The sequence below is a fragment of the Ambystoma mexicanum genome, chromosome 12, assembly GCF_040938575.1.
Source record: "Ambystoma mexicanum isolate Mex_15411 chromosome 12, UKY_AmexF1_1, whole genome shotgun sequence".
NCBI lineage: Eukaryota > Metazoa > Chordata > Amphibia > Caudata > Ambystomatidae > Ambystoma > Ambystoma mexicanum.
The window spans coordinates 598,340,877-598,362,711 of NC_090936.1; the positions used below are offsets into that span (position 1 = coordinate 598,340,877).

The following is a 21,835-nucleotide window of genomic DNA, read 5'->3' on the forward strand; positions in this document are numbered from 1 at the left end:
TAGGAGAATTGTCTGGAAGAAACAAAATGCGCCACGAAGCATGTTCCTTTGAACTGCTAAGGAGTTAAGTGCCACGGAAGCACAGAGCCCGCCGTTGCACTCCTGGCTTCCATGATATTCTGCATTACCTCCACATCCACTCTTCCTCGTCCCAGTACTTACCTCATGAGGCACCCGCCTTCGACACAGGACCTTCTTCTATTTCTTCTTATTTCTATAACTCCTCCCCCACACCCACGTCACTTAGTTTAATTTTTCCTGCCTCCGGCAGGTTGGGCTTGTTTTCTTCTCGGCGCGGGGAGCTCCGAATGCTGGCCCCCTGTTGGGGCTGTGTGGCGGGGCCTTCGGCTCCCTCAGGTGTGGCAAGACTCCTGGGTTCCCTGCGGGGCTCGGGACCCGGTCGAGTCAGGCTGCCTTGCCTGGTTTCTGCTGGGCTTTGGCCAGCTCAGGGCATTGTGGCCCGGGTTCTTGGAGAACGGACCCGAGTTAAGGTAAGGAGGGGCATGTTTTCCTGTTGCATGGCCATGCTGCATGGGCGGCTGTGCATGGATTGGCGGCTCCTTTTTCTTGTGATCCACGTGCTCCGGAGGTGGGTGGGCTCCTCATCTGGTGCTGCAAGCAGTGTTGCCATAGGAATTAGTTGGTTATTCCTATTGGTTGTTGTTCTTTCTGGCCTCTATTTGAATGTGGTAGAGGCACGTTGGCAATTGTATGTGGAGCCTTGGTTCAGTGTGCAGAGGTCTTTGGTGAAGCAGGCTTCCTTGGTCACTGTTTTTGGGCTTACTCAACATGGGAAAACATTCTGCAAAGAGCAGGCATCTGGTCCTGTCTTCTTCTTCTTCCTCTTCTCCTGAGTTACACAGAAAGAGAAAGAAGAAGGCTAAGCGTATTTCCCTGACCAGAAAGGAGTTGAAGAAGCTGCTTAAGCATTGTAGAGGGAGTCGCACACATGCTCATGGACACAAGCGCAGGCGTCTGTCTTCCTCATCCTCCTCTTCTTCTGGCGCTGAGTCATCGGCCTCTTCTTGTTCCTCTTCGGCTGATGCTGAAGGGAAGTATCTCGACAGAGAGGGAGTGGAGGAGGTGCTGGCTCAAGTTGGGGATTGCATGGGATTTTCAGAGCCCCTGGTGCCGGTGGAGGGGGCCGACCCTTGCATTCGCCAGTATAGGCATAAACCTAGGAAGGGGTTGCCATTGGTTTCCGATATCCGGGATAAAATCATGCGGGAATGGCATGACCCGGAGAAGATTGCAATGCCCCGCTTCATGTCCAAACTTTACCCATTGAAGGGCGAGACTTTGCTGTCTGATCCAGTTGAGGTCGACGATATCCTCGCCAGCCTGGTGGCTCGCTTCTCTATGTCGGCCGAGGAGGCGGCCGTCCGGGATCCAGTGGACCGCCGAGTTAATTCCGGCCTTAAGAAGGTTCATGCAGGGGCGCATCTGGCCCTTCGAGCAAATATCTATGGTTCCTACACAGCTGAAACGGTGTTGAATGGTTTCAGGGGGTTGAAAAAGGCTGTCAATGAAGGCTCTGATTGTGCCCCTTTGCTTACAGACATGCAGAGACAGGTTGAGCTTTTGGCCGATCTGGCTTTTGATGGGGTGCGTGGCTCAGCCATGGCCATGGGGGCTGGTGTATCTGCCCGGAGGCATTTGCACCTAAGGGACTGGAAGACTGATGGGTCTCAGAAGGCGGCTGCCCTGAAACTTCATTTCACTGGGTCCAGGCTTTTTGGTGATTGCCTTGAGGATAAGGTGCACAAAGTTTTTAGGGCGGACAAACATGCTGACAAACTTCGACGCAAGCCTCCTTCAACGGCCAAGAAGTCTTCCTCTGGGGCTGGTCCAGTGACCAGCAGGTCTTTTCCTGGCTCCTCATCACATTCTTTTCGGAGAGCTAAGGGGGGTCGGGGTCCTCCACGCTCTTCACGTCCTGGGCCGGCACCTAAGTCCTGATGGTTTGGAATTGCTGGTGGGCGGGCGGTTCTGGCAGTTTTTTCCAGTATGGGAAAGGTGGTGTTCCGACTCATGGGTTCTGGACACAGTGCAATGGGGATATCAAGTGCATTTCCTGTCTCCTCCTGTCCAGCATTGCATGGTTCGGAATGTGGTTCCCAGGTCTCGGCTGAAGAGGTTGGCCATGGACGCCGCTCTCTCCGAATTAGTGTTGAAGGTGGCCATCATGCCCGTTCCTCTCCCTGTTCAGGGTCAGGGGTTCTACTCACGGGTGTTCCTGGTCCCCAAACCTTCGGGGAAGTACCGTCTGATTCTGGACCTCAAAGCCCTGAACTGCTTTGTCCAAAAGGAACACTTCAAGATGGAGACTTTAAAGAACATTCTTCCGATGTTATTAAAGGGGGATTGGATGACATCTCTGGATCTCCAGGACGCTTATTAACATGTGGCTCTCCGTCCCTGGCACATGCAGTTCTTCCACTTTGCAGTGGGATCCCGACATTTTCAGTTCAGGGTGCTCCCGTTCGGACTGCGATCTGCCCCCAGAGTTTTCACCAAGCTGGTGGCTCCCCTGGTGGCGCACTTGCATCTTCGGGGCATTCAGATATTTCCCTACCTGGACGATTGGTTGATCAAAGCGTCCTGGCGGCAGACGGTCATTTCGCATCTCCGATTGGTCTGCCAGGCATTGCAGGACTGGGGTTTCCTGGTGAACTGGCAGAAGTCTCAACTGGAGGCTTCTCAGGATCTAGTTTTCATTGGTGCACAGGTTTGCACCAGGATGGGGAGGGTGTTCCTGTCCCTGGAGAGGGTCCGTCGCTTGCTGGCTGTTCTGGGCAGGGTTCTCAGGAGGCAGTATGTTCCGGCCCACCTATTGCTGAAATTGCAGGGGCACATGGCTTCTTGCGTGTTTCTAGTTCCCTGGGCCCATCTTCATCTACGCCCCCTGGTGTCCTACCTTCTCTCCCACTGGCTCCCTTCATCTCAAGCTTTCGAGGCCTTGATTCCGGTGTCCCCAGCGCTGCGGGTCTCCCTGCAGTGGTGGTTCGGGGTTCCGAAACTACGGGTTGCGGTGTCCCTGATTATTCCTTCTGTGACCACACTTAATACCGACGCCAGTGGAAGGGGCTGGGGAGCTACGTTGGGGGTCCTCTCTGCTCAGGGGTTGTGGGATCCGGAAGAGAGCCATCGAACATCCAATTGGCAAGAGTTGTGTGCCATTCTCCGGGCTCTGGTGTGCTTCAGGAGGTTGCTGGTGGGCCGGGCAGTTTTGGTCCGGACGGACAATACGAAAGCTTTGGCTTACGTCAACCGCCAAGGGGGTTCCGGCCGCTCCTTGAATGCCCTGGCAGCTCAGATAGGGGGATGGGGAGAATCACATCTGGTGTCCCTGGTGGCTTCGCATATCAGGGGGGTGGACAATGTTCGGACGGATCTTCTCAGCCGCCGGTTTCCCTCCTCGGTGGAACTGGTCCTGTCGACTCAGGTTTTTGCGGAGACCTGTGTCAGGTTCGGGACCCCTGTTCTGGACCTGTTTGCATCTCCAGCCTCAGCAAAAGTTCCCCTATTCTGCTCTCGTTTTCAGGCAGAGGGTGCATGGGGGGTGGACGCCCTCTCTGTGCAGTGGCCTCAGGGTCTCCTTTATGCCTTTCCACCTATTCCTCTTCTGCCCCGGGTGGTTCAGCACATCAGAGTGTCCAGGGTGACTGTATTGTTGTTGGCTCCGTTCTGGCCCCGCCGGAGTTGGTGCCCCTCTCTGTTGGAGCTTCGATGCCGGGAGCCTTGGCTGGTTCCGAAGTGGCCTTGTCCCCTTCCGTGGGTGCTGCGATTGTGGGTCCGCCAGATACAATGGGCAGTGTTGATATTGCGCGGGCTAGGCTGATATCTCAGGGGTTTTCTGGTCCTGTGGTGGAGTCCATAATGAATGCTCTTAGACCCTCCACTCTGAAGGCTTACGGCAGACATTGGAGCCATTTCCGGGACTGGTGTGGACGGTCTGGGATACCTCCCCGCTTCGCTCTCAGTGGGCCTCCGTAAAATTCCTTTTGGGGGACTGTGATGGGCACTTGGATGGGGAGGTGTTGGCAGGGAAGTTGCTCAGGAGTTTTTCTTCTTCCCGTCCTTGTACTTATAAGGGGCTTCCTCCTTGGGATCTCCCTCTTGTCTTAATGTTTCTTCAAGGGCCTCTCTTTGAGCCCATTTCCGAGATTGATATGAAACATCTGACGCTGAAGACTGCCTTTCTAATTGCCATAACTTCTGCCCGTAGGCTTGGGGAGATTGGGGCTCTGTTATGTCACCCTCCTTTCCTGGGGGTTCTGCCCGACTCGGTGGTGCTGAGGTGTGATCTGAAGTTTCTCCCTAAAGTTTTCTCGTTTTCACACCTCTCAGGATCTGGTTCTCCCTGCCTTTTTTCAAAATCCGCAAATGCCAGAGGAAGTGGCTTGGCATAACATTGATGTGCGGCGGGCGGTGTTGGAGTACTTGGCTAGAACTGCCCCTTTCCGCCACTCTTGCAGTCTTCTGATTACTTTTGGCCCGGCTGGGGCTGGGCGTAAGGCATCTGTAGTGTCCATTAGCCGTGTTGTGGTCTCCATGGCCTATGTGGCTTCTGGCCTGCCTGTGCCTGCGCACTATCAGGGGCGGTCCACCAGAGGTTTGGCGGCCTCATGGGCCGATGCATGGGGGGTTTCTCTACAGGAGATATGTAGAGCTGCCACTTGGGCTGATCAGAGCACCTTCATCAACCACTATAGGTTGAATGTCTCCCACTTGGGGGTTGGTTCCTTCGGGGTTGGAGTTTTGTTTGTGGGGATGTAAATTTGGAGTTATTAAAGGTGTGTGTTTCTGCACTGTTGTGTCTCATTGGGACCTTTTCCCCCCGTTTGTTGCTTTGGTATACCTCATGTGGTAAGTACTGGGACGAGGAAGAGTGGACGTGGAGGTAATGTTCTGATTACTTACCGGTAATCTTAATTACTCCTAGTCCTACTCTTCCTCGTCACAGTACTGACGCCCCTCCTCACCCTCCCTGCGGGGAAGGTCCCATGCTACGGCTTGGTAATATGAAACTAAGTGACGTGGGTGTGGGGGAGGAGTTATACAAATAAGAATAGAAGAAGGTCCTATGTCGGAGGTGGGTGCCTCGTGAGGTAAGTAATGTGACGAGGAAGAGTGTGACTAGGAGTAATGAAGATTACCGGTAAGTAATCAGAACATTCCCCACAAATGAGGGAATCGGCAGGGGCGGAGCTACAAAGACAACACTGGCCAATCCCAGGAACAGAGCTGTTGGAGGGCTTTAAGTGGGGTAAGAAATTGAGGGGCTTGATGTACAGGATGGAGTGACGAGTTGACATGTCTCGTAGAGGAATGTGGACTAGACGCTGAAGTGCGGCCGGCATGTTTCGGGAAGGTGGTTGGGCTGTTGAGAGGTGTTGCGCGGATGGCGGATGTGTTTGGAAGTGGCGGGTAGTTGGCGCAGCTGGGGACGGGGTGTGAGTTGGTGGGGGGCGTTTGTTTGCGGTAGGGTAGCTGTTGGTGAGGATTGGTTGGGTGTGGTTGTTTGCGGTTGGGTGGCTGGTGGTGTTGAATTGGGGGTAGTGGTTGTTTGTGGTTTGGAGGTTCGTGTGGAAGTGTGGGTGTCGCTCGAGTTGGTCGCGGTGGGTGGCCGGCAGCGCGCAGTGCCTCGCCTGAAGCGCATGTGTAGGCGAACGGGCTGGGGTCTCACGGGTCTGCGCGCCGGTCTCCGGGCTCGCTGGGTGATGTGAGTTTGGGGTGTTGTGACTGTTGGTGTGGATTGGTGGGGTGTGGTTGTTTGCGGTAGGGTGGCTGGTGGTGTTGAATTGGGGGTAGTGGTTGTTTGTGTGGGTGTCGCTCGCGGTGGGTGGGTGGCGGTGCATGGTGCCTCGCCTAAAGTGCATGTGTAGGCGTATGGGCCGGGGTCTCGCGGGTCTGCGCGCCTGTCTCCGGGGCTCGCTGGGTGGTGTTTTGAGTGGTGGAGGTGTGTGTTTGCGGTGGGGTGGCTGGTGGTGTTGGATTGGGGGGTGTGGTTGTTTGTGGTTGAGTAGCTGGTGGTTTATGTGGAAGTGTGGCCTGTGTGTTGATTGGTGGGGTTTGTGCACATCATCCTTTAGGATGGGGAAGCGCCTGCGTGGGCCCGCCCACGCGTTCGATAATTAAGAAGAAGAGCTGTTGGAGGGTGGGCTATCAGGTGTATTTCCATATTCTCATGTTTACACTGTGTGAGCATGGCTCCGAAGATTGCCGAACGCTGCCTCCCACAAGCTACCACGGGGGTGCAGGATACTATATAACACCGGCAGCCAGAAGCCAGAGTGCTCAGAATTCCCGCTCAGCCCCAGCCCTGCTCACTGAATCTGCTCCGGAATTGAAATCACACTGATGACATCAGAGGTCACGTGAAGAAGAGGGGGCGGCCCGTTACTATGGTCCTTTTCTCGGATGGGAACTAGTCGCTACCTTACAGAGTTGGTGGTCACGCAGTTATGCAAAAGTGAGTGTTTCTTCCCTTTCAAGTGCTCTTGTTGCAATCAATGGTATGCTACCCATTCCATGATGGCCTCCTTGCTTCGGGAGCTTTGTTGATAATTGCTTCCGGTTGAAATTCGACGGCAGAAACGTCAAGCAAATCTGATGTATGAACAACCCGGAAGAAAACATTGAGTGAACCGGTGCAGGATTGCTGCAGCTGTAAGTAAATCCCAAATGCGCTGTGGATAGGTGCTTAGAGCGCGAGGAACCTTATAACTTTTTGTCTGGCAAGTGTATGTGATTAACAGTTCCCTACTAAGCCCCACAACTAGAGGTGTAGCAACTGCGCGCCCACGCGAATAACACGCAGCATTCCCTAGAACATGACATTGAGCACGGTAACTGCGCTTTGTATCCCAAAAAAATGCACAGGTTTTGCGTTTAGCACAGCTGTCAAACGTCAATGCATCACATCAATCACACAGCACTCCATACACTGTACCTAAAAATACACATAGGTTGCTCTCCGTCAATGGATCCCACAAAAGCAACAGCACGTAAACGTCTTAACTGAAAATAGTAAATCTAATACTCCAACAATGCTTCTACCAAATGAACTAATACTGCAAAGGCATTATAGCATTGCATGCGTCACTGAACCTAGCATCACATCAAACGCTGTACCAACACATAACCCTCACCTGCACCACTTGTTGTGCTCTGCCTTGCCCCAGGACCCCCACATATGGGTCTTGTCCCACCCATCCCTGAAAGGAACACACGGACACAGGTCCTGCTGTATCGGGCTCCCGGCGTGCACTGCCGTGGTGCGGGCTGCACCCTTTTATTAATTACTACGCACAACGTGACCTCATCATAGTCCTCCTTTTTCATAACAATGAAATAAACATTTTCTGAATATAGTCAGTGTAAACATGACAGTCTTAAACATGGTAATATACCAAACTGGATTTGGCCCAACATGGTCAGCATCAGGTGGCGGGCAGTGGACCATGTCCTTTCGAGCCTAGGCACCCATTATATAGTCTCGGAATCGTGCAGGGCATCTTCTGCTTCCTCAGCTGGGATATTTTTTCCCGCCTGCTTCCTCAGTGGCATAGCCTTCTGCCCCATCTGGTGTTGGCCTCTCGTCTTCCGCTCTACCTTCTGGTGTTGGCTCTGCAGCTGAGGCTCCAGTCAGGGGAACTTCTTCCTCTCGCTCTCCCAGTCCCTCCTTTTCACCAAATCATGAAAAAAAACTGGAGTTTCACGTCACTTTCTCCATTCGATCTGCGGCAGTCACCATTGAGCCTTTGATTTGGACCACCACCTACTCCCATCGTAGGTGAGGGATCATTTCCCTTCTTGGTGAAGATTGCGCACCAGTGCAGTATCTCCAACAACTATGTCTGGTGGCTTGAGATGCTGTCAGAGGTTTTCCTCATCTTTATGTATTCTCCTATCCTCTGACTTTCTTCCATCATCAAGGGGCCCTGGCGGTTGTTCTTCCATCTCTGGGAAGAGTCCTTGCAGGCATCTCCGTAAAAGTGCCTCTGCTGGGGCCACACCGTGGACCGGTGAGGTGTTGATCTGTATTCCCTCAGGAATTGGTACAACGTTCACCTTAGTTCATTGCGTTGACCCTGTGCTATGTGGAAATGTTTTCAATGTCCTCATAAAACGTTCTGCTTCCCCTTTGACCCTCGGCCAAGCTGGCGTGACTCTGGTGTGTGATCCCACAGTCTGCCATGAATTCCTCGAAGTTGTCCCCTTGAAATGGCAGCCCATTATCCGAGCATGCTATCCCAAGGAAGCCATGTGTTGCAAAATTTTTTTTTTACATTTATTTGTATATGGTTTTAAAACGAAAGATAAACCTTTACAAACAATTTGATATGACATCATTCAACTTGATCTCTTAACATGTTAAAAGTATAAACATTTATATTTACCATTTCTCTGAAAAACGGCCTAAGAAATATTAACAATTTAACACTCATTAAAATTAATTATAAGATAACCAAGACATTTTGACATTTAAAAAGATTAAAACCTTAATCCCGTTGCTAAAAATATGCATTAATTTGGAGAAATTTAACAATTTTGTCGAGGCCATGTGATAAGGAAGGTTGGAAAAAGGAGAAGAAAAACGACTATTCTTGTGTTGAGCGTGGCTCGCATTCACAGTTTACTGCTCAAATAACAATAGCAACATTTAAAATGTTACACATTTCATTGCTGAAATAAAAGCTCATTAATTCTCGACAAAAGTTGGGTGAGTGCTAATACCAAAAAGGTATTTTTTACCCCACATGCACCTAGACCACAATAGTTCCTAAAAAATAAGGTTTCACCAATGTTAAATTTGCAGGGTAGCTTGATTCCAACTAATTCAAAATATGAGCAGAAGAGGACCAAATGTTTCTAAGTTTCTTGACAAGTGGTCACTAAACAAAACTGTCACGACCCATTGTCTGCTTTCACATTATTTTCTTTTTATTCCAATGGTGAACACGCTCGTAAGTGTGAAATTGGTTGAGTTTAAATCTCAGGAATGAAGCACATGCTTTGTCACAGGGGAATGATAATAAATCATTTGCTCGAGGTTTTCTCTTGGTGGCAAATCATGCGTATTCCTTGTAAGTCTTATAGCTATTGTTCGCCTCAATCGTAAGCAACCAATCAAATTCATAATGTTTCTTTTTGACTTTAGTCAAGCATGAACCAAGATCTTGCATATTTACTTTTATGCTAGTGAGAAGGTTCTTCATATCAAATCTAACCATTGATTTTGGATTTGCCTCTTTAAGCATCTTGCCTAGGTCTTGATCCATTGAGTTACGTGGTGGTTTAAGCATTTTCGTATAATTAGTCAACCTCTGCCATTGATATTTGGAAGATAGGGAGCTCAGTCCTAGCTGATGTCAAATAATGGAGTTCGGTACAGCAGTGGCTAAGCCCAAAGTTTGTTTCCATATAGTACCTTGAATCTTATCAGCAGACAAAAGTTTAAGCCATACAACAGAATGGCTTCGACTTTTAAGGTATCAAATTCAATTATTGGCATTAGAGAATACTTGCACTGCTTCCTGAATATGATTTTCACCTGAGACAGAAGAGGTCTCATTTTCTGGTTAATAATGGGGGTCCACATATTTAAGGAAGCACTCTCCGGTAAGTTATATCCAAGGTACCGTAGAGACAAGGTAAGTTCAATTTCTTTGCCCAGTAGTGTCCATTTGAAAGTCTGAATCCTCTTCCTGTTAGTAAAGATAATAATGTTAGACTTGGAAGGGCTGGCCTGGAGGTTATACTTGGAGGCATACCCGGAAAATAGGTTAAGCTTGTTTTGAAGACCAAAAGGGGTCTTATTAAAGAAGATCATTTCATCGGCGGGAACCCCATCAAATGCAGATGAGCCCGGCCGCAAAGATGTTGGCTTGTGCCCATATTTTATCCATATCGCACAAGTATAGATTAAATAAGATTGCAGCCAGGTTGCATGCCTGCTTCACCCCTGTAAAAGTAGGCATCGGGGGTGGGGTGGTGGAGGGGATAAGAGCGCCTTCTTGATTAATTAGTACCTGAAAACTAGTATTCTGGTGGAGCATGACAATTAAACAAATCGGGAATGGGGGTACTCGTAGTACAATCATTTTGTTCCACGGGAGATTTCTGATGACTTGATCAAATGCTGCAGTCATGTCCAACAAAGCCGTGTAAATGAGGCCAGAGTCCGAATGCTTAGAATTTTCAAAGATATGCGCAAGTACGGTGGCATTGAGGGAAGTCCCCATGCGTTTGCGAAATCCCACCTGAAATTTAAGACCTTAGACGAGGCATCCATTAAGGGAATGGGTCTAAAATTGCCTGGATTGTTTGGATTGCCTTTTTTTGTATATAAGGATGATGAAAGCTGAAAGCTATGACTCCGGTATTTGGTTCGAATGAAAAATGTGGAAAAATGTGGTCAAACTTAGATTTGAGTATTGCGGCCCAGAAGTGCGAGTTCGCTTTGAAGATACATGCGGGTATGCCATCGGGTCCAGCTGCTTTCCAGTGGTTGAGTTTACCAATTGCCCATTGGACAGCTAGACAAGTCCATGGACAATGTTCCAAAGCTACTAAATTTGATATATTAAATAGAGCACTTTTATTTTCACGTGGCAACTTCAATTTGTGCAAGATGGAGTTCCAACGCTCAACTGATATTGAGGAGTTGAGAGCACCACTACCAATGATGGTCGATCCTCTCGGTGCTGCCCAAACATTCCTAGTATTGCGTTTGCATATATTGGCAATCATATTCTGAATGTCAACAATATATAGTTGCTGTTTTAGGGCTTTTAAGTTTATTATATACTTGACGTGTGTTTTTTAAGAGCTCTGAACTGTGGTCCTGCTGGAAGTAGCCCTTTAATCTCTCTGATTTGTTTGTTCTTTTGATGTTTTAGATTGGCGACTTCAGGATTAAAGGTGTGGTTATGTACTTAGAGTTTACCATGTTGGGCATGTGCCATATCGTTCAAGTGGAATTTAATTATGGAGGTGTTCTATTCCTCCAGGAGTTGGGCATTCATTCCATGAGATTTAATGTCTGATGGACGAAGAATCTCTTTACTAACCATATAGGTTAACTCTCTGTGGCGCTTGAGATTCCACCAAACAGAGATGGCCCGCCAGTCAGTGTCTATTAGTGCTAACTCGGACGATTTTTGGTGAGGTCGGATGGCTATATTCACATTTAGTGTTATAGACATATGATCCCCTAAGTTTGGATTTGCCACAATGACACGTTCAGAGTGTACGCAACGTGGAAGAGACAAAGAAGTAGTCAATGTAAGAGCTAAGAGACCCTTGTTGCCATGTGCTGTGGGAATTGTCCTCCATCTCCACAATTTTTATATCCCAGTCAGCTAAATAATGGACCCATCTTTGGCCTCTCTTCTGGGAAACAGATCTATTTTTAACTGTATTTAGGATGGGAAGGGAGTTTGTTTTGTTAAGACAGGAAGAGTTGAAATCTCCACCAAGGCCAACTTGATAATTTGAATGTCAAAGAAAGGCATCTGCTAGTAAGGCATCTATCTGCGTGAAGATGGTATCAAGGGCCATCCTTGCAGGGTTCCAATAAATGCAGACTATCAGGAAAACTACGTTGCATTGACCAAGAGGGCTACATTCTATAGTCAATAATTCGTCCGAGCCCGCAATCAAAGTGCTAACACCCTCCAGGTTATTGTCCACTAATACGGCTAGGCCACCTGAAGGTCTACCTGTGGGTCCACTCTTTGCTACTTGTGTGTAAGAGGTGTAGCCATTAATCCAAAAGTGCTGCAATTTCATTGTCTCTTGTAGCAATATTACTGAAGGTTTGTTGGTTAAAGTCAAGGAACTAAGCCATTTTAAATAATCTGGTAAAGCATCATGAGTTCCAAGAGCAAAATGTGAAGACCTGATTGCTACGCTTGTGCGTTAGCTTTTTTGATTAGTAAAAAGCTGTTCATGAGAGGTTCTAGCCATGGCCAGTCTTTGACTGTGCTAGCAATTGTTGAAAATTGGGCTATCAACTCCTTGTTAGGAGATTTGAGAGTGGCAGCACAGGGGGAAGGCTCTTTTCCATCATTAGCGGAGGCTACCTAGGTTTCAACAAATTCAATTGCTTCGTCCTAGTCTTAAATAAGTGAGGCGTAAGACCCAATTGCAACAGATCGGGTTTATGCTCCCACACCAGTTTCATAATAATGTGCCCACAAATCATGCGATTGTTATTGGTTGTCAAAGTTATCCAGGCAATATCGTCGGAGTTGAGAGTTCTTAATGGTGGACTTTGTTTGAAAGTATTGAGCATAAAAGTGTGATTGAGTCTCAGCATACTGTTGACTGAGGGATGACTCACCCAACCCATAATGTTGGGAAGTTCAGTTGTGAGTGCAATGGAACTCAGTTCATCCGCAGGAGAGGAGTTGGATGGAAGTTGCAGATGGCTATCAACATCCTTTCCTGAAAGCTGAGATTGAGAAGCAGCCAACCCCTTGGGCTGGAATGTCAGCAGAGCCATACCAAGTACGGTTCCCATTTGCACACACGACTTGGAAATCTCCTGGCTACAATGTCAGGAGGGATAGCCTTTACTTGATTGGTGGGCTTAGAGGAGATATTGGAATTGAAGTCCTCCTACCTTTTTGTTGCCTAATGTGGGAACGAATTTGGATTATTGCAGTTGTTTGGCTTTGTCATTGTTTATAAGATCTAAAGGAACTCCAACTCAATTGATTTGAAATCATTTGACGGGCCAGTAGAGCGGGCGTTCCGTGATGACGTTATCGTACATCTAGGTTCATGTTTGGAATCTGAGCCACTTACGGGCACAGCTTTATCCTTTAGGCAGGACATATTGTCTTTGATATCAAGAAGAGATTTGGATTCAGCACTCAGTTGATTCCAACCGAGGAGCTCCTCATCATTTGAGAGATTACACACGTTTTTTTATATTGGAATTGGGGGCATGAATTTTTTGTTTTTATTGGTTGTGTCTTTGTTTTCTTTTTCTCCAACACGCTTGCTGTTTTTTCCTGTGAATCCTTCTTTTCTGCGCTCATAGTTCTGAGCGCTTCATCCTATGAGAGTAGTGTGAGTTGGCGAGTACATGTGACTCCTTGTCAGGGGAAGCTATCAGATTTTCAGGCAAGGTTGAGCCAACATTGTCATTGCCATCAATGATGTTAGTCAACTGGGTAGGACTGTTAGGAGCATCTGAGAAAGACTTATTTATTTATTTGTAATTTATATAGCGCAAATCCACTGACCCTAAGGCTTAACGGCGCTAACAACATGAAGAAACAAACAGAACGTTCAAAGAAGAAGAAAAAGGTCACAGGTAGTAAAAGTAATACCAGAAGGCAAGATCTCAGACCAGAGGAAGATGTTAATTAAACAGATAGGTTTTAAGCCCTTTCCTGAACACTCTGTTAGAACTTAGTTTCAGTCGAAGGTTGTTCCAAGCAATGGGAGCCCTGGAATAAAAGGCTCCAGTCTTTGTCTGAGATAGTCTGCAGTTTGCAACAATTAGCTGAAGGAGACCATTCTGAGGCTATAGTTGCTGGTCTTTGTCCTAAGTTCATCATTTAGGTAGTTAGGACCAGAGTCTTTCAAACAGTTCAAGGAGATGGACAAGAGGCGAAAGAGAATACGTTCCTTAATAGGAAGCCAATGAAGTTCCCTTCTTGGCATAGAAATATGGTCTGATCTCTTTGTCCAAAACGACCCTGACGGTGTTATTCTGCACTACCTGTAGTCTATTCACTTCGCATTTTGGAAGACTGATCGGAAGACTACTACAGTAGTCTATCCTAGAACTAATCAGTGCTCGGGCCAACATCTCTGTACTAGTTTGAGAGAGGAAGGGACGTGCATGAGAGAGTAATTTGTAATACGAGGATGAAGAAACCAGAATACTGACCTGTGACTTCATGCTCAAATTACAGTCCAAATAGATCCCCAGTGTCTTAACTTTTTTCTTAATCTTTATGACACAATTATCAATCACAAGCTGGGAGTATAAGTCTTCCAGTCTGTGAATTTTCGGGTCAGTGCCCACAAGCATGAGTTCTGTCTTGTTGGTATTAAGGGCCAATCCATTAGCACACATCCAACTTTGGATGAGCGAATATATCCAGTTGATTTTAGTTTCAACAACCGAGAAAATACCAGTAATAGGAATAATACACTGAGTATCGTCAGTGTAATTGGTGAACTCTGTCATTGCTGTCCAAAAAAGCAAGGAAGGGAACCGTTAAGATGTTGTAGAAAATTGGTGATAGACAAGCTCCCTGCAGGAATCCCTCCGTCAGATCCATAGGGTTAGCTTCTGCAATGTTACTGCTCACTCGCCATTGGCGCCCCTTGAGAAAAGAAGTAACCCATGCGCTGCCGGGGTTGAAGCCTGCCACCTCCTTCAACCTGGAGACCAAGACTGAGTGGTCTACCAGGTCGAAGGCGGCAGAAAGGTTGAGCAACATCAGCATGCAGGGGCTACCCTGATCCATATGGCGAAGGAGCCTAGATTTTAAATCCAGCAATGCGGTCTCAGTGCCGTGTTTTTCCAAAAACCAGATTGTCTCTTATTTAGAATGTCATTAGATCTTAGATGGGTTAAAAGTTGAATGTACGCGACTCTATCGAGAATTTTAAGTAAAAATGGTGAGTTGGAGATACCACGATAATTCAATGGATCGTCATGAGCGAGATCTGTTTATTTTAACAGGAGTTACCCAGGAATGTTTTATGCAGGTGGGAACAACACTGTCCCTGAAGGATGCATTGACAAACTTTACAGAGAGTAGGAATTGGAGAGGAAGCGCAATCTTTTATTGTTGGTGCCGGGCATACGTCACCCTTACAGTTAGATGGTTTGAGATCCCTAATTATCACTGTAAGGTCAGCCTCTTAGGTGGGCTTAAATGAGAGCAGTTCTTTATTCCAACATTTAGCGGGGGTCGCCGGTTCTTTAAAGTCCCTAAGCGATAGAGTGGCTCTGGCTTCCGCAATACCTCCGTAATTCTGGTAAGTTTAGCATCCATCGCCTCCTGTATTTGATTACACCATTTGGTGTCTTTTAACAATAGGATCCTGTATATTATTAGTGGTTGTTTCCAACTCTTGGTTTGGATTGAGCTTTGGCTATCTTGTCATCAAGATAAGCTCTTTTGGCAGCAATCGCCGCTTTTCTATAAACTCTGACATGACCATTATATGAATCTCTAACAGCTTCTAAGAGCGATTTTTATTTTTTATTTTTTTCCCAGATATAAAGAGCCTTAGTTTTGGTACTTTTTAGTTGTTGTAGATCGTGAGAAAACCTTTGTCCAATCAGTTTGTTTCAATAGCTATAATAGTCTCCTTGGCTACATGAGGCTGTATGTTTTTTAGGTATTTCATAATGTCAGCTATTTTATTAGCATTACGTGTAACTGCTTGTAATATAATATTGGAAGATGTCTCTGCCATAGTTTCAATACTTGACAGACCATTTTTAACAACTACAGCATAAGATTTGTTTTGAATTGCGTATGTTGAAGAGTTCCTATTTGTTTGTGTAGCCTTTGAACAATTCGCTATTGAGTTGACATTGTTTGGGTCGCTCATAACAGTTGGCGTATTAAATCCAACATTCAGTGCGTTTCTTTTGTAAATGGAAGTTATCATGTGTGTACATGAAGCCCTCTAGCTTATTGAGCTTTCCTATAATGTCGGCTATAGATGGCTTCATATCCCTAATCTCATGAATGGTTAAACATGTCCCTTTATCAAGGAGGTTGAGTATACAAGTTAAGACTGGAAAGGAAAATGTGTCTGGTTCATTTAGGTTATGCGGTTTGAGTGCTACTATCATGAGAGATACGAGGAATACCTTCCGGTCCAAGTTGGTACATATTAGTGGCAATCTCAGTTTAAGTGTTGTCATTAAAGTTGAAAGCCCTCATCTTGGCATTAAACAATAATTTAATTTCTTTGTTGAAAAGGAGGGTGAGCTAGCAGAAGGCAGATGGTGCGACCTTAACAAGTAATTTGCCAGGAGATTTGAGCTGTTCAAAAAGGTTGACGTGAGAGTGATTATATAGATACACTTCTTCGACATCTGGGTGTAGAAACGAGGCAGGTGTGGGGGGACCAAGTGAAACTCTAATTCATTTGCCCAAATCAGCCTTTACGGCTCGGGCCAAAATTGAGACGTCTGACATTTGATTATTAAAACATTCAGTTGAGTAAGGTGACTTAAAATTACTTGAATTGTTAATTAGGCAGGGATCTGGGATTTGAGACAGATTGGAGTCTCCATCATCCACCTCGTATAAGGCGTAATTAGTCCGCATTAACAGGCCTGAAGAAGATGCATAAATCTGGGCACTCACTAAAGGGTGGGTAGGGTGTGAGCAGTTAGATAATTCATCAGAAGCACCCTGCTGCCCAAGTGACTGTGCTGACGGGACAGCAGGCTGCCCATGCGTTAGCATTTGCGGTGCTGGGTTCCGTTCAGCACTGTCACCGGACTCATGGAATTGTGACATACCAGGAGTATCCATTTTAGGGGAAACGCTGCTCTTGTTAAGAAGTTTCCCACTTCTGAGTCCTCTGACCATAATGAGCTATAGACAAGAAGGCTGAATAATACAGGAAGCAAACTACCAATATGAGTATCGGAATATAGGTTTTTTTCGAAGTCGTTTGCAATGGTCTTTCAGATAACAAAAAGAAAAGAAGAAAAAGAACAGACACTGTGTACAATAGATGTGAAAGTTCTTGGAGTTCCTTCTGGCTGCCGGAGAACCAACAAGAACAGTAAAGGATGTGCTATTGCAGATTTTGGAGAAAAGCCTGGCACTGCCTAACAAAGTTCTATATAGGCAGCAATGGTTGTTAACAGCCAGCGCCAATGTGCATCAGTAAAAAAAAAAAAAAACTAAAAATATCTACTTGCAAAGGCAGTTGGCAAGAACCAACCACTGCAGGATGTGACAGTGCATTAGGAGAAACGAAAATTCAAATGTACACGAGTATTGTTGCTTACAAGTCACGGCAAATGAAATTGTTAACCCATTTAGTGGATGAAGGGACGGGCACAAAGATGAACACGAAAACGCCACGGAATCACTAACTGCGTTTCATGCAGATGAGAAAAGACGTCAAGGGCCAATGGAAAAGAGTACCTATGTGCCCAGTTGCAATTGCAGTTTCTGGTTTGCCCTATTAGCGAAGGTGGCAGAGCTTTTAAACAAACAGGAGTCAGTACCTTAAAGGGTAAGTCGATGCAGACGCTGCTCGATTTCAGTGCAACCATGGGCAAAACGGATCAGCATAAGAATGGTAGTAAGCAAATGACCCGTGTTTGTTGTGCAAGCCAAGCAACCGCCCGTATCCCACCACCAAGGCCAAACAGGCACTTCAGGGGCACTTCCTCAGGACGCGCGCACAAGCCTTAAGTAGCGGAAGTGGAGTTAAGGGGGCGGGGCTTCACGATGAAACACTAAAAGAAGATAAATATGGCCATAAGTAAGTGGTAATATGTAGAATAAATCTAGCAAGGTGGTCCGAGTTCATGAACAGTCCTTCAAACTCAGGAAACGCACCGTGGCAGTGAAAAATGTAGATGATGACACAGAGGCTTCATGGGTTGAGAGTATCCAGGCTCAACAGGCACTTCAGGGGCACTTCCATCTTTTCCATGGCCTGCACAACTTGGTCAAATGATTTGGACTCCACTAGCTCGATCTCTGGCTTCCGAGACCATTGGTCTATCATCACTAGGAAGTGCATCCCCCTTGCCCTTGGACCCAAAGTCTGCATGGACAATGTCCCACGGCTGGTCGCTGCGAGGTATGGACTCTATCCTCGGCTCTTTGTTGACTGGGGCAGTTGCTTGACACCAGATGCAGTTGGCGATATACTCGTGCGCTATCGCCTCCAGGCCCGGGAACCAGACTTTCAGCCATATTCTCGACTTCATCTTGGCCGTTGCCTGATGGCCACAGTCTGCCAGCTCCATCGCTCTTCCCACTAGTGCCTGCGTGATCACTAACTGGTGCCCTCTTAAGATCAGTCCTTCAGTTCCCGACAGTTTGTGTCTTAACTGCCACAGCTGCTCCAGGTCATGTTGCGCACCTCGACTCCTGTGGTTGGGGTTGGATAGGACGGTCTTCCTATAGCCACTGGTCATGGCCGCTCAGGCCACCTCAAAACACACTGTACAAGGTGCCTGCTTCCTCCTGAATGGTGAGTGCAACCGGTTTGGTGGCCTCCATCGCCAAGCGAACATGTTCTTCGACCGCTACCTGTGCTGTATCTTCTTGCCCACCTCCGCTCCTCGGATGACGCGAAAGGTAGTCCACTGGATTGTGGGCTCCAGGTCTGTATGTCGGCACCACTCCGTACTCCATCAGGACCAGCATCCATCGTTCGATCCTCCGTGGCGGCTTAGACGAGGATCCTACCATGATGTGGTGTAACGGTTTGTGGTCAGTCGCTATCATAACAGGTTTGCCCAGTATGTAAATCGGAAAATGTCGGCAGCCCCATAGCACGGCCAGGGCTTTCCTTTCGATCTGGGAGTAGCGTTGCTCTGTGTTGGTTAGCGCCTTGGTGGTGTACGCAATCGGTCTCATCTGACCATGCGCATCCTGTTGCGACAGAACTGCTCCCAGCCTGACCAAGCTGGTGACGACAATGATCTCTGACTCCTTCCTCGGATCAAAAAATGCCATAGACTTCTTCCCTGTGAGTGCCCGTTTGATGGTTTCGAGGCATTCTGCTCTTTGTCCTTTCTCGTCAGCAGCCGGAGGAGCTCCGAGAGAGTCGCCTGGTTTGGTATAAAGGGACTGCAATACGTCCACCCCCAAGAAGCTCCTGATTTCGGACATGTTCCCTGGTGGGCTTGGGTTCTGGATGTCGCGATTTTCTGCGGGTCCGGGGAGATGCCCTTCTCATGCAATACAAATCCGAAGAATTCTATGATATCCTTCAGGAACTTGCACTTCTCGCGGTGTAGAGTGAGCCCAAAGAGCTAATTCCTCTCTAGAGTCTTTGCGAGGCATGCCATATGTTCAGATGGTCGTAATGTAACGCAAGTCCGGGTGGAGCTCCAGCTGATGGTACCCGGACCGCAGATCTAGCTTCGAAAACACTCTTGCACCATGTAGTTCTTCCACCACGTCGTCAAGAGTCAGGTGATGTGTCGTTCAGTCTTAATAGCCTGATTATGAAGTCTCATGTCGACACAAATACGTACTGACACTGGTTGCTTTGGCCTGCTTGCCACGACAATGGGGTATATGCATGGGGTGGGACCCTCTACTCATTCTATGTCCAATTTCACCAGGTTCTGCAATTCCAGTTTAACTTGTTGTCTGAGATGAAAAGGGATCCAACAGTGTTTCAGTGCAGTCGGGCGTACTGTTTCAGCTTGTGCAGCTTGACGGGTTCACCCCGTAGTTTGCCGATGCCCTCGAACACCGCCTTGAACCTCTCAAGGACTTCATTTATGTCTTCAGCATAAAGGCTGAAGGCAAAATGTACGATCCCAAGGGCCTCTGCTGCCGCACAGCTCAGTAGCGAGTGCTTATGTCGGTGACAATGAATTTAGCCCTAATCGCCTTCCCTTCGTGGGCCACTTTGGCAACGAACATGCCTTTGAGAGGTATTGGTCGTGTGCCGCCGAATGTGAAGATGTTCGCCCGGACTCTTGATAGCGCTGGAGGCCCCGGGAGTGCTTCGAAGTGACGGGTCACCATCACGCACACCGACTCTCCAGTGTCTGAGTACTGGCGCGCTTTCTCCTTCTACAGATACTGTGCACATATGCTGTCTCCTCTATTTCTTTATGGAGTCTATGCTTGAGATGAAAAAGATTTCTTCTTCCTCCTCTTCCGCCAGTTCATGACTTGGTGCCATCTGTTCGACAACCGCTACTTGCCTCTGTCGCTGTGCATCCTACTAGGAATGGTCACGGGTATGGGGGCTTTACACATCCGCACGAAGTGACCCGCTGTTCACGCATACTCTCACCTTTGTTGGGCATTCCCCCACAAGGGAAAGCTCCTAGCCACATTTGGGGCAGGGCAACAGTGTTTCAGTTCTCCTCGTGTTCCATTTGGGCCTTGTCGGACCAGCATTTTGCACGCGCCCTATCACGCGCCTTATCTTCACTTTCAGTGAACGAATTGCAGCGTCCGTCATTGTTGCGTGGCTTTCCGCCAGCTCATATGATCTGCCCATTTCCAGAATGCGGGCTAATGACCGACCAGGCTCACGTAGCACTTGGCGGCGCAGCTTCTCTGAAGCGCACCCTTGTATCAGTTGGGTTCTCACCATGCCGTCCTCATTCTCCCATGCACACGTACTTGCCAGATGATGGAGCCTGCCATAGAACTGGTCCAGGGGTTCCTCCTCCTTCTGCTTCTCGCTGCACATAATGAACTTTTCATAGTCCTGATTAGCCAGCGGCAAGAAGTGTTCTTCGAGGCGGCCTTTTGCTGCTCTATAGGAGTTGTTGATGGGAGTGAGCGACTTGAAAATCTTGTGAACCTCTGACCCAGCAGAGTATATGAGGGTTGCAATTTTTGCCCCGTCATATGTCTCGCCGGTTGCTCTAAAATAAATGCCCCACTTCTCTATTCAGAGCAACTATTTTGGTCCCAGTTTCAAGGGATTGCCTGAGGTGTCAAATTGTGGCCAGTGTCCCTTGTTGGCGTGGTGCCCTTCTTGCCAGGGGGGGCGTTGCCGCACCTTGACCGGCTCCCTGGAGTTAATCTTCATCGCTCATGGTTGCAGATCGCACAGGCACCCCTTTACAAAAGAAGGCAGCGATTTGCACCTGCTGATGCACTTCAGGGAGGTCTGGCGCTGTGGTGCTCCAGATCTGCTCCTTTTATATGACCATGTCCTGGTTTGAGGCATGTCGGCCCCCCCGGACAGTGACTCAGCGTGACTGATAAAATACTGATGGAGGACAAAAGAGAGAAAAAGAAAATAGGCTTTTTTTTGTTTTGTTTTTTAATGGGCCCTTGTGGCCCTGCTTGTAGTTTATAGCCCCTGTGGGTTCCAAAAATTGCCCACACGGCGCATGAGCACTCCACGTGTGGAGCTGCTGGATCACAAAATGGCAGTGTTTGCCTTACTGCAATGATTGTTGCATCTGACAGGCGTCGGATCAGGTTTCCGGAGATAAAATCACTGTCGGAATACCTTCTCCCCCTGCCCCCACCTCCTTCTCCCCCCTGCCCAGCTGCATCCTCGTCGCCAATGTTGTCTGCCTTGTCCCAAGACCTCTGCATGCAGGCCTTGTAACACCCATTCCTAAAAGGAACACACAGACACAGGTCCTGCCGTATCGGGCTCCCGGCGACCACTGCCGTGGTGCAGGGCCACCCCCTTTATTCATTACTATGCGGGATGGCAGAACGTTGCCGTCGCGCCACGTGACCACATCACACCACTCAAGCTGCACGTGTTGCACCAGCAGATATCACCCACCTTGATGTCACCACAGCACTGCATCCTGCACCACCACTATACCGATCACTCTAACCAGCACTGTTCCACCGGGCACTGCATTCACCACTGTATCAGGCTGTGCATCAGCACTGCATCCATTGCTGTATTTTGAAATGTACGAACGCAGCATCCAGATATGCTTTTACTTTTGCACTTAGCCATCCTTCAGCACAACACACAGTACTACATGGAGAACTTCAATCGTTCCGTTCCGTATTACCACGAATTGCACTCGCAATACAATGCACAAAGCACTTTATCAATCTACCTCATGCCATCTCACTGCTGAAAACATGACTCACCCCTGACCCCGTAACTTTACATGTACCAGCAT

General features: G+C 47.8%; 1 protein-coding gene across 2 annotated transcripts in view; it reads left to right on the forward strand.

The window, feature by feature from the left end:
• The first annotated feature begins 6,537 nt into the window (after nt 1–6,537).
• The window catches only part of RNF20 (ring finger protein 20), an 838,977-nt gene continuing 823,679 nt past the window's right edge, over nt 6,538–21,835 (forward strand). For both annotated transcript variants that reach the window (XM_069628987.1, XM_069628986.1), the window contains exon 1: nt 6,538–6,672. The gene's annotated coding sequence lies outside the window, so the exon portion shown is untranslated. The remainder of the gene's footprint in view (nt 6,673–21,835) is intronic.